The sequence below is a fragment of the Camelus bactrianus genome, chromosome 18, assembly GCF_048773025.1.
Source record: "Camelus bactrianus isolate YW-2024 breed Bactrian camel chromosome 18, ASM4877302v1, whole genome shotgun sequence".
In the NCBI taxonomy this organism is placed as follows: domain Eukaryota; kingdom Metazoa; phylum Chordata; class Mammalia; order Artiodactyla; family Camelidae; genus Camelus; species Camelus bactrianus.
The window spans coordinates 36,906,619-36,920,574 of NC_133556.1; positions in this window are offsets into that span (position 1 = coordinate 36,906,619).

The window sequence follows — 13,956 nt, forward strand, 5'->3', positions numbered from 1 at the left end:
GTATCCTGAAGAATCCTTTTAAGGAAAAGCATTACTTTGGTGTGGAGAGTTATATATTAGATTTGAACACAGTGGTTAGGGGAAAAAAAACACAAATGAAAATGACATGGTTAACAATGTTCTATTACACAAGAAAATCCCTAAATGTTCAGTAAGAGTGAGTGAGTGCAGTATCACTCAGTGCAGAAGAAATTTCATTATTTATAATTTAATTTTAACATATAATTATAGACCATACAACCATTATGAATATTACTGTGAAATTCAACATCTAGATTCAGAAACCTAACACAGGCATCAGTTTCTGAGGGGCCCTCAGACTTCTCGGGGAGACATGCAGCTTTCCCTGTGGGAAGCTGGAGCTGCGGGCTTGGTGACTCCCACTCCAGATATTCCTAAATGTCATAAACAATGGATAAAAGCACCACAAATACAAACTATGCTGAATGTGCATTTGGCAATTATGTAACAAGAAGCACTAATGCAACGGGAGCGCTGAGACAAGTGAGGATCTCACAGCAGGCAGGTGCATAACAAGCGCCCTCACAAAGCCATCCCCCTGCACGCAGGGCCCTGCACGCGGGACCCCTGCCCGGAATCGGCCTCTAATCCATCTGACATGGAGGCCGACTGACCCAAGGCTCATGTTCAATGACACATGGAGCTAAATACATTCGAGGAGAATGTGGATCAGGATAATTTCAGGTTTTGTCACTTTTAAATAAATTACTCTTTTAAATGTTCACAGAAATAACTAAAAATATCTAAAAGAGGAATCAAAGAGCAGCTGATAACTCTATGAAGCATTTTAGTTCAGATTAAGTGGGCTTTAAAGAACATTTTTCTATATAAAGTATATCAAGGTATAATATCACTGGAATAATATAAATTGCATGGAAAGTAACAAATAGTTTAAGTTTGATTAAAGAAATAAATGATAATCCTGCTCTAATACTGTGATATCATACATCACATTAGAAAAAATGTTACTCATGTATATTTTGGTCAAATTTTTGGCTTTTAAGGTACCTCATAAATCCCCAAACAGCAGAAATATTTCTAAGACCAATAATTATTCAGTTAATAATACAAAAATAAAGTTTCAGGGAACTCCCTAGAAGAGATTCGGAGGCCTGTACTCAAACCCTGCAGGTCCTGAACTGACTCCTAGGGAATGTTTCCCTGACTGCCTTTGAGGTAAGTGAAGAATTAAAATTTTATATTTTTAATATAATTTCTTTAGAGTGTTAACTTTTTAAATGCAAAGTTTACTTCTTTCATTAAAAGTGAAATAAGTGGTTCTTAAAGATTTGGAAACTACAGAAAAGTCAAGAGAAGAAACAAGTCCCCAAAAGTACCTCATCCCAAGATTTCCTTCAAATCTTTTCCAGGTTTTTTCCTTATAGAGTAGCAATCACATTTAATTGGACAGTTTGATGTAGAAGGTTTTCTGTAGAAACCTCTTAAAGCATTCATAAAGGATTTGTTTGAGTCATTGTAAAATCAGGCCATTAATCCCTCCAAGTCACTGGAGGACCAGTGACGTGGCCAGTGAAGGGGTCAGACCCGCCAGCACTGTGATTCTCCCCGGGACGGGGCGGCGGGAGTGTGGCGGGGGTTCTTGCTCCAGCTGCAGTCAGCCAGTGCTTTCACACCAGAATTCTCCCTTCCTGAGTTCTTCATTTTGATTTCTCGATAAGTTGTTATTTTTCAGTAATAATACATGGACAGTATCTTTTCCTTTTATACAGAAAAGAAAAGTTGCTTAGATAGGAAATTCAAACATGAAAACACTGCAGAATTTGGGACTTCTGAGCCCTTCTTAAAAAAACAATGGATTAAAAAAATTCAGTCAAATTATAAGGCAATCAAAATAATTCCAGAATGGAGGAGCAATGGCTAATGGACTGGTGAGAAGCGTTCTGGCTCTGTAATAACCAGAACCAAGATCCACTTTCAAACGCTTAAGGGAATTATAGCTGCTGGAGAGAATATAATAAATATATTAATTATAAATAATATAACCATATGTAAATATATATAATGATATATGACACATACATTATATATAGTATATAAAATAAAGTTATAAATAATATACTTATTAAGAAATAAATCCAACAAAAATGGGTAGGAGTCATGCAAGTAGGGGATGTAAGAGTTTTACTACGTATTTAATAGAAGGGAAAATTGATCGTGTATAAAACTGGAAAAAGCAGTTAAAAATAACAATACAGCTTTGGCAGTCTTTCACACGTTTTCATAATCTATGTTCGTGAAGGGACCTTTTGGGATGTAACATTTCTCAGGATGAAGTTTCTTTTTCTTCTTACAGATTTAAGTAAAATGAAACCTAATGTTTTAATGAAAAGAACTGATAAAGTGTGATCTGTTCTTATAAAATGCTTCTTCCATTTTTATTTGTCCACATGCCTGCCTGTCTCCTCCCTTCCAGCTCTCATCCCCGCTTCCTTCTATCTGCAGGACACACACATGAGAGGCATAGAATGAGGCTCACCCACTGTGACACCAGCTGTTTCTGGCTAAATTATTGCTTCCTTTTTACTTTTCTGTATTTTTGAATTTAAATAATGAGCAAATATTCCTTTTGTGACAATAAACATACTAATCTAAAAATAAAAACACGAGTCGACAGTCAAAGAAAATTAATTTAGAATAAAAAGGAATATCACCACATGGCAGACACTGCTAGCTGCCAACCTCCCCTTCCTCCCCACTAAAATTTTGCCCAGTTAAAACACCCCTTTAACTGGCAATGTGCCAGTAAAAAAAAAAACCCCTCTCCCTGGACTCCATGCACCTGGGGTTCGGTGGGGGGCAGGGGCACAGGACCAAAGTTCTGACCAGTAAGATGAAAGCAAAAATTTCCAACATGGGGCTTCCAGGACAGCGACTACTTCTCTGATTAAGCTGCTGAGTTAATGGGTGTGCACCTTTTACCCTTCGCCCTCTTCCTCATGACAGGGCTGGAGGTTGTGCAGCCATCTTGTGACAAAGAAGACTGAAGTCACAGACTAGGGATTTTGCAGCAGGAAAGAAAGGGTCTGGTTCCTGGCACAGTTGCACCAGCTCTGAATAAGCTGGCCCAGGCTTCCTGGTTATGTGAAAAAGAGAAGCCTTCGAACTGTGTCAGCCCCAGTAATGAGGGGCTGCTCCCTGGGAACCAGGGCTGATGCCAAGCAGTGAAGTCCCTGAGACAGGATGAGCTGCTCTGCTGGAGACATAACAAGAAGGTTAAAGTCTTTTGAATGTCTGGAATGAGGGAAAGGTGGTGAATGGTGAATCCAGAGGGGAGTGTGGAGGTGGATTATATAGGACCTCATGGTAAAGAATTTGGATTTTATTCTTACATGATGGAAAAGTGCAGGGGGATTTTAAGGAAAAGAATGGCACATTCTTTTTTATTTTAAATTACATTTAACCAATAATTACATATGACATAAATGCTACTAATGGCACAGTCAGAAGTAACGAAGGTCTGCAATCAGCCAAGATAAGAACCTACTTGCCATGCTTCTGACACCTGAGATCCCCCAGTGGAGACAGTTTCGGGGAAGGCTTGCTCCTTCCCACAGAGAAACCTGAAAAGTTGTTATACACCAAATGCCCAGCTTCTGGGGCCCAGAAAGGCTTTCTGACTTCTTGAATCTTTGGATTCTAAAATATAACAAGCAAACAATAAAACCTATTTGTTAAAAAGTTAATACAGAGGCATTAACTAAAGGGCTCCTACTTGACTTGAAAATCAGGTGTTATTCTCAAAATTGGCAGGGAAATACTACTGAGTTTAAAAGACAATTATTCCTAGTAACCTTTCCTAGTAATTGCCTTTTTTTTTTTTTTGCTATTTCTATGCATAAATCACATATGAATATTTTCTTTAAATTTAGTGACAATTAAAAAAACATACTTATCAATTTTCTGCTTATTTCACACATTCTGGAAGTCCCTCCACATATTTATTTAAAACAGCACCTTCTCTGGTTTAGTTTTGCATAGTCACCAGCCACCAAAACAATGCATAGATAAGAAGTCACTCTTAGTTACTGAGGTTCACATGTGCAAATATTATATGTAAATATATGCCACTGTTGTCTGCAGTAAATGTTTGCCTACTGATCTGAAGTATAAAATTCTTTGTCATCCCACAGGAAGATCAATTTCACCCTCAAGTAACTTAGAAGAAAACTTTAGCATCTGAAAGCAGTTACAAGGTCCCTTAACCTGCATTATTTTATACTTAGCACCACACACTTGAGCATTTAATGTTATTTGGAGGTTTTTTAATTTTCATATTATCATAACAGAGACACTGTTCAGACACTTATTAAACATTATCAGAGACATAAAGATGGATAAAGAGATATTTGTTACAGTCTAAGGACTCACAGTCTAAGTAGGCGAACAGCCCTCAACACAAATACTGAAAATGACAACAGCCATACAACATGGAAATGCAGTGTTAACATGATACATGAAAGTGATAGCACAGGAGAACTTAGCCTGGGATGCTAAGTGGAGCATGGGAGTATGCGGACATTTCATGGAGAAACTGTCAACAAAGCTGACTCTTAATGAATAATTAAAGTGACAAATGGAGTGACTGTAGAAGTTTTTAAGATCCTAGACTAAGTACAATTTGGGTAATTAATAACCACCTAATCTAGACCCTTTATCTTTAACATTAGGACAAAAATAATTGTAGGATGTAGTTGAATGGGAGCAGAATAAGTCACCCTAAAAAAAGCCTTTTTGACATAAGGATTATTTCAGGCTGATTATTTTTAAGAAACAGCAGACACAGAAAAAAACTCTGAAAACCGAGTAGAAATTACACTTTCATAAGAGAAATTTACACTTGTAAGGGAAATTTCCATTTATAAGGGTGTCTACCTTTCTGTACCATGAAAAGGAGGGTGACTAAACCTCTAGCAACTCTATCAATGAAAAGACATGGACTTAAATCTTCATAACAACCATAACTTTGTTTACTGTGCTTTGCCTGAAAACCAGGCTCTCCACACCAAATGCCTTTTTTTGTCTTTAGCTGGAAACAGTATTTAAGGTGGCAGGTTGGGTCATTCTGAGGAGTTACTCAGTTTTCCTGGGTATCTCCCATGTATACGGAAGGTATACCAGTTATTAAATTTCTATTTGTTTTTCTCCTGTTAATATGTTTTTTTATTACAGAAGGATCTTAGCCATGAACCTGGAAGTGTAGAGAGAAAATAACTTTTCCTCCCCCATGTAGTCCTTGCTTAAAAGACAACTTAAAATCTACTTAGGGAGGTAAGGTATATAATCCAAAATGTTAATGACATATAGTAAAGTGTAGATTGCAACACAGAGACAATGCATCCATTTATTCAATCAACAAATAATTATTATCTATCTGCTATGGATCATATACTATTCTAGGCCCTGAGAAAATGACAGCCTAGAATGGAAGCCACATTCTAGTGGATAGTAATATGAGTAAAATATGTGTAATACAAATATAATCTTTAAAAAGACTATCATCATCAGCAACATATTTCAGGTAATGGCATGTTAAATCCTAATTCTCTGAATCAAGAATATAATGAGACCACACAGCAAGAGGATGCTGTTAGTCCAAAAATGCTGTCAATGGAAAAACCCTCTAGTGTTCATATGACCTCTCTGATGACAAAGAGTGGGAAAGCATTCTCCCTCCTTGCACGATGAACACAATATCACTCAGCACATATTCTATGCACATAATCTTAGAATATATTCTATATCCTAGGGGCATCAGATTCTATGGCTCTGCTCTGGCACTCGAATATCAGCAGGCTGTGTATTGGCAGCTCTGTCTAAAAGGAGGGAGCTTGGCTGAAAATCCTGGAGGCAGAGCCAAGACCCCTTCACTGGACTATGTGACTATGCAGGCATCGAAGGTATCCGCCACAGATGGGAAAACCACAGGGGGCTAAAACAGAAAAGCAAACAGATGGAGGATGTCATCTGGTGACTGACAGCACTTTGTAAGTACATGTGAAATATCAGCTGGGAACTCTCAAACCAATTGGGAAGACTTTGCAGAGGTGGAAACCCTGCAGTGGGTGGAGACATAGGTGAGGAAATCAAAAGTATTACATAATATTCCCTTGCCTTTTAATGAGAGAAATTCCTGATAATTGGCAGGTATGCTGCTTGCTAAGTCAGCTTTTAGAGGCAGCTATGAAAGTTAGAAAGAGGTGAAACAGAATTAATTTGTTCTATTTAAGAAAGGAGAGAAAGGATTCAAGGAAAGATCTGGAAATGGAGGACTGGAACTAGAGAGGTTTAGAGAAGAGTCAAAAGAGAGAGAAAACGTGTGGCTCTGTGGCTGTGAGGAACTTGGGAATATAGATCAAGTCCGCAGGTTTGGTGAGAAATGGTGTTTCCTGTCCTGTGAGATAAAAATCCCTCTTATTTTTTTCAGTAAAATATACGCTTGGGGGCAAGTGGCTTCTTTAGAGTGAATGAGAAAAATCATTGGCCCCTACTCCATGTGTGGGAATAACTACCTTCTGGGTTCCTTTGACTGTTGATGTGAACACAAAGTCACCTATTCCATGTTGGTTTCCACACTAGGTGAGAGCCTCCCTCGGGCTGGGGCTGTGCCGGCCATTAGTCGCTCTGTCCCCTCTTCCTGGCACATAGGAGGCAACTGACAAGTATTTGTGATTCAGCTGTCTGGCTGACTCACTCACCTTTATCCTTGATGAAGAGATCTAAAGACAGGAAAGTATTATTCTCTCTTGGAGGTTTTCATGTGCTGATCTTGCCTAGGTCCCAAAACCTTACTTTCTGGAGAGACACGTAAGAGACTCAGAGTCCACAGATTTCAAAGCAAATCCCAGAAGTGGCAGTGGAACAGAACCTAACACTCCCAGCCACTCACGAGCATTGTTGTGGTTGAAGAACCATTCAAGAAACACTGCAGAAATACTTTTCAGGGTGAGGTTACTTGTTAATTCCACAGTGGAGGTAACTTCTACATGTACCCAAGTTAGAAAAGTAAACAAGCAGCTGGAGAAGGTACCCAGCACACGTGCAGATGCCAGCACTCCCTTCCCACCAGGATGGAGGAAGATATCCACTGGAGACCCAGTGCAATGAGATTTTATTACAGGAATACACATATAGACCACTTTGCATCTACTGTCTCCTTTGCTTTTTTCCCTACATTAAGTCTTACTCCCTAGAGGAGAGAAAAACACAATGGCTTCTCTGCCCTAACTTTTCCAAATTCAAGAAAAAATACATATTTTACATGTTCTCCAAAACTCAGGAATGAAAGGAATTTAATTCCTTTTTGAAGGAATTTGAAAGGAATGGCTGGAATCCCCATTTGAAGACTCTTGTATCCAGTAGCACTTGAGTGGTGGCTAATCCTTGTAGCCAAAGTTGGTAAGTGCCCTCCATTGAGCAGTGGCTTGAAAATACAGGACTTTCTGTGATTTTGCATTTGTGATTAGAAATATGTGACAACCTGTTGTCAGAGATGGGGAGGCAGGGGAGGATCAATCACAAATATTGCAAACTCAGATAAAAATATGGAAATAGGATCCCTGAATTTTTCTAAAATCTACCATTTTTTGATTTTTACTCTTGTATTCATACTCTGTGTTAATCTAATTTTTTCTCTTTCCCCCTGCCAGTATGGATGAACTGTTCTATGGTGGTTAAGGTGGGGGCAGATTGCTTTCTTTTTGTTTTTATTTCTTATTTATGCCATTAAACAAGCTTGGATTACATTGGAAAAGACATTCAATTGTTCTAAGTTCAGTGTCCTCATCCATAAAATGAGGGTGATAATATAGTACCACTTATATAAGGGAGATGTGAAGATTAAATGAGATAATAAATACAGAGTGCTGAGCAAAGTGTCCAGAGCATATCAAGTGCTCCAAATGTTCATTCTTGTTGTCTTTAAATGTGAGTTCTCTTTCTTGTGTGCTACCTCTAAACTTGTTTAACTGAATTTTATGACCTACCTCTATTCCCAATCATTTCTTAATTGTTTAAAATCACTTCTGAACCTCTTGAAAATAAGAATATTTAAGAAGTACATTTTAATGTAGGAAGGTAATCATGTTCACAATGATAGTTCGCATAAACAGCTCTGGTTTCCTTGGGGGCAGGGACTTCAGTGGTTTTCCTCACTGCTACATCACCAGCACCTGAAACGGTGAGTGCCTGACACATCAAAGGTGCTCAATAAATATTTGTTGAACAAATGAAACAAGTTGAAAACAATTTAGTAAAAAAATATATATACTACTTCACAGAGACAATAGTAGGGCAGATATATAAACCAGTCACATTTGGTAGTACGATGAGAATATTATTCCTTGGAAACCATGGTAGCAATGTGGATGCCATTTATGGCTTCATCACCATGACTTGTTCTCTGACTCATTTCTGGCCAATTCAACTTAGAAGACCTTATTTTCAAGAGCTTCTTTTATGCCTGGTCTTGTGGCATATATTACTCCATTCTGTTTCCTGGATTGGGGAGATAAATTAGCCAGTTTTTGCTTCTGATAAAAAAGAACTGAAACACTCTACTATTAATCTTACATGAAACATACAGCTTGGCATGACTTGCACATAAGCAAAGAAAACTTATTTTATTTATTTTTTTTCCAGTACTAATTTTCTTCCCTTCAGGATCCAATAAGATTAAGAATCTAGCCATTAAATTACAAAATAAATTCCAGTGCTACATAAAACATGTGAAAATATAATGGCTTGAGCCAGGCTCTTACTTCATAAATTGACAAGAAAATCTTGTCATATTAATGGCCATCTTAAATGAAGTACCCATTAATCCAAAAATTTACACTTTCTTTTTCACTGAATATGTGTGTTGGTTCTTTCCTCTTTATCTTTCTTTTATAATTAGTAAAATCTTTAAAGGGGAGAATTGCAACAAGTAAAGGAAAGCTGGTATAGAAGATAACCATACATGAATGAAAAATTAGAAAAGACTGTCATAGCCATTTCATTCTCTACAGCTAAATGTTCCCCTACTTGTGATATATACAGATGGATCATTTTTAGCTCCTGAGGCACCAAACAGCCTGCATATTTTGCAACACGTTTCCCAAATTTGTATCACATTCACCTTCACTGTATTTATCAAAACTGCATACATGCCCCTTATACTATTCACCTAATATTTCCTTACCTCAAATTTTAAGCTTTCTATGTATCTTAGATTTACTTTAAACAAGAGTATCTGGGAAAACAAGCATGTGTGCTTTTTCCTAATGTATATTAAACACTGAATATTAAAATAAGTGCCTGTCCATTCACCACCCATCAAATATTTCATGTCCCCCATGGGATGTGTACCAAACTTTAGGAAACATGACTCAGTGCTATCAGCAGCAGAGTCATCCTTTCCTGAGAACTGAATGAAGAAACACCCCCTGTTAATATATTTGCAGAAAAGACTATTGTAGATGCTGCTGTGCCTCAAGATCAGTTGGCATCACATCCAGAGCATTTGGGGATGGTTTCCATTCTGTAATCAAATTAAAATTACAAAAAACAAAAAAGCTTTTGAATAGAGGTGTCTGCACTTACACTGCCAGAGAGCATGTGAAGGACTTCCCTTCATCCCAGCCAGGAAGCCACAGAGGGGGACCGGCAGCCCTGTTTGTAATGCTGTCCACTGACAGAGTGCCCAAGTGAGGGTCTGAAATGGAAACTAATGATTGACCAAGAGTTTCAACATCTCTTCTCTTGATTCTCGCAATGGAAATAATAGTGAAGTCATTTAGTGTCTGAAGAGTAACTCTTCACTCCTTCTCAGTCTTGCATTTAGAAGAGTGTTGCAGAAACAGTAAACAAATTTCTTCTCCAGAGTTGCATTCCCCGTGGGGAATTTACATTCCTTCCTGACATACCTCAAAGAACTATAAAAACACATCAGCTCAAAGAGGAAAACGAGAGTTAATATTTAAAGGAGCAGTTAGGAATCAATTACCCCTCAGATTAATAATAGTTAACATTTATTGAGTACCTAAGACATGCCCAGGACTGTCTAATCACTGCATTGCATTATCTGTTCTGTTACAATCACAATAATTCAATGTGTAGGAACTCTTATTACCATCACTTTACAGAGGAAAACAAACTTAGAGAAGTTTCAGACAGAACTCAAACCCTGGGTTTTCTGACTCCAGAGATGAAGCTTTTACCCACTACATACAATAGTAAATACCCTCAGTCAGTTCTTTGAGAGCCTCAGCTGAACTCCCAAATTATCTTCTTGATTTTTTAACACACACCTCCTTATTTGTTAACCAATAAGAAGAAAAGAACTTGACAGCCAATTAGAATAAAGGAAAGTTGTGATAGTTGGAAATGAGAGCTATCAAGAAAAGTTAAAGATTCTATTTACTGTATGTCAATCACTTGACATATATTATCAAATTTAACACTTAAAACAAGCATATCATACCCATTTCACAGATGAAGAAAGCAGAGCTTTAAAAAATAAGGAACTGTAAGGTAGTGGGTTCAATCCCCAGTACCTCCATTAACAAAAAGAAAAAAGAAAAAGAAAAAAAATAAGAAATTTGACCAAAGTTACATAGAAGAAGGGGCATTTTTAATCAGGCCTTCTGACTGTAAGGCCCATCATCTTAATTAACATGCTAAAGGAAATTCTTCAAAATAGGTAAAAAGAATAATTTTAAAGGTATTTATATGGAGGACTTTAGCCAGTACTCATCGTCACTGAGAGAAAAGGACATTAATTCATTGTCCTCAAAATTGGATCCTGGGCTAGCAGCATCAGCATCATTGGGGATCTTGTTCGTCTCGTAAAACATCAGGTCCCACCCAGAACCACTGAATCAGAATCCAAAGTGTGGGACCCAGCTTCTTTTTAACAAGTCTTGTAGGGAACTCTGATGCTCATCCAAGTTTGAGAACCACTGGCTTGAATCATTACTCCCTCACCCTGGTAGCATCTTAGGATCACTTGAGAATTTTACTTAAATAAGATGCTTGGGCTTGTTCCTAAAGACTCTGATTCAGTTGATCTGGGTGGCAGCATAGACAAAGGTATTTTAGGAAATGTACTAGGCGGTTCTGACACGCAGCATGGCTGGGAAAGCAATGGCTTCAAATTGAAAGAGCTAACCAGGAAGAAAGGCTGTGAAAAGAGCTGGACTGGTTCTGTACAAAGAAAGAGTAAACTTACTTGGCTATGCCTAAAAACATTTCTGGAGAGTTATTTAGTTCTAGGATTAGAAAACAATGACTTTAGTGACTTTAAAGTGTTATATATTTAATTTCTAAAGCATTTAAGGACACAAAGATGACCACATATTAAATAAACTGAACCCAAGAGGTTAAGCATCTCCATGGTTCACATTGTTTTATTGCTGAAGAACTTTGTCTCCTATTTTATGTTTTTGAAGCCTTTAAAGAATAAAATATTTATGTCGATCACTTATGAGAACAATGTTGACTCTCATCTAATAATTTATAATTGCTTTTATGATGACATTTTATCTCTGATCTCATAAAGTGTTCTTATTTGTTCCTCCCAAAATAAGCAGTCAGTGCCTGTGTTATCTCTAAGTGCTCCAATATTTGATTCACCTGGGATGAATGAATGACTAAGAAAACTGCAGGGACAGGTCATCTTTCCCAAATAAATGACAAAAGCTTAGAGTTACTGGTTGTAACCCACAGTATATAACCTACATGGATTCTACACCTTCTGCAAGGAAAGCATGGACTACTTTCTTGTATTAAATTGCCACCATATGTCTATAGCAAGACTATTCACAATAGCCAAAAGGTGGAAACAACCCAATTGTCCATCAACAGATGAAAGGATAGACGAACCATGGTGCAAGCTTATAATAGAATATTATTCAGTCACAAAAGGAATGAAGTACTGATATATTCCACAACATGGATGAACCTTGAAAACATTATGCCAAGTGAAAGAAGCATGTGACAAAGGTCCTATATTGTATGATTTCATTTATATGAAATATCCAGAGCAGGTAAATCTGTAGTAGAGACAGCAAGTAGATGACTGGCTTTCCAGGGGCTGCAGGTAGAGGGGAGTAGATAGCGGTAGTGAGTGCTTAATGAGTACAGGGTCTCCTTTCAGGCTGATGAAATGATTTGGACCTAGATAGTGATGATGATTGCACAGCTTTGTGTACTTAAAAGCCCCTGAGCTGTATGCTTTAAAATAGTTATTTTTTAATGTTACGTGATTTCTCCTCAATAAAAAATAGTTTTTCAAAATAAGTGGCACTATATCTCTAAAAAGCATATTTGGCATCTGTATTTTCTTTAGATAACCATGATGCACTGGAATAAAACATGGTTTTTTTTTTTACTTTTATTTTAAAATATAGATTAAACAGGAAACTGCAAAGGTAGTAATCAAGAGGACCCATGTACTCTTCACTCTGTTTCCCCACTGGCTGCATCTTACATAATTATAGTATAATATTATAATCAGGAATTGGACATTGCTACTATATGCATGGATAGATCTGTGTCATTTTTATTGTGATATTCACTTTATTGTAGTCTGAAATCAAACCCACAATATCTTCAAGGCATGCTCATATTTCTTTCCTCCAGGTGGGACAAACTCTGTGATTCGATTTACACCATTACCCCAGACCTAGACTTAGCTGAAAGCAAGCCTTTACTGGGCTTTTTCCATTTTATTAAGTGTATAGATTTGTAAAAGCATGACTGCAATCAAGAAACAGAAATATTCCACCAGCACAAATATCTCCCTTATGCTATCACAGTCGTGCTCACATTCTCTGCTCAACACCATCCCTAACCCTTGGCAGCCACTAGTCTGTTTCCCTATTTCTATAACTCTGTCATTTCAAGAATGTTATATAAATATGACACAACATTCTAAAATGATTATAAATCAATAAAAAATGTAAAAAAGAATGTTATATAAAGGGAATTATGTTGCATGTGATCTCTTGAGATTGGCTTTTTTCATTCATTGTAATGTCCTTGAAATCCATCCAAGTTGTGCAGGCATTCCTTATCACTACTGAGTAATATTCCATGGTATGGATGTACCACAATTTGTCTAACTGTCACCTCCCAAGGGACAGTTTGGTTGCTTCTAGTTTGGGGCTATTACAAATAAAGCTTCTACAAATAACTGTGTACAGGTTTTTGTGTAGACATAAATTTCCAATAAATGTGCAATAAATGCCCAGAAATACTATTGCTGGATTTTATAATAAATGTATATTTAGTTCTTTTAAGAAACTGCCAAACCAGCAATATATGAGAGATCCACTTGCCCCACGTCCTTCCCAAATGCTGACTTGGTATTGTCACTATTTCTTATTTCAGCTGTTCTAAGAGGTGTGGCTTAATATATCATTGTTATCTAAGTTTGTATTTTGCTAATGACTAGTGACATTAAACATTTTTTCATGTACTAATTTGCCATAATGTACTCCTGTCAGTGAAATTTCTCTTCTTCTCTATGCTCATAACCTAATTAGATTATTTGCTATTTTTATATTGATTTTTGAAAGTTCATTATATATTTTAGATGTGAGTCTGCTGTCAGATATATCACTTGCAAATATTTTCTCTCAGTCTGTAAGTCTTCTTTTGTCTTTTCAATTTTCTTAATAAGGTTTCCTAGAGCAAAAGTCTATAATTTTGATAAAGTTTAATTTATCATTTTTTGTGTGAATAATGCTTTTTGTGTTGTCCTTAATAAATCTTCACTTTAGGTACTGAAAATTTTCTCCTATGTCATCTTCAAAATGTTTATAGTTTTACATTTCACATTTAAACGTATTAATCAGTTTAAGTTAATATTTGTATAACATGTGAGGCTTAGGTTGAAACTTTCTTTTTCTTTTTTTTCTTTTTGCTTGTGGACAT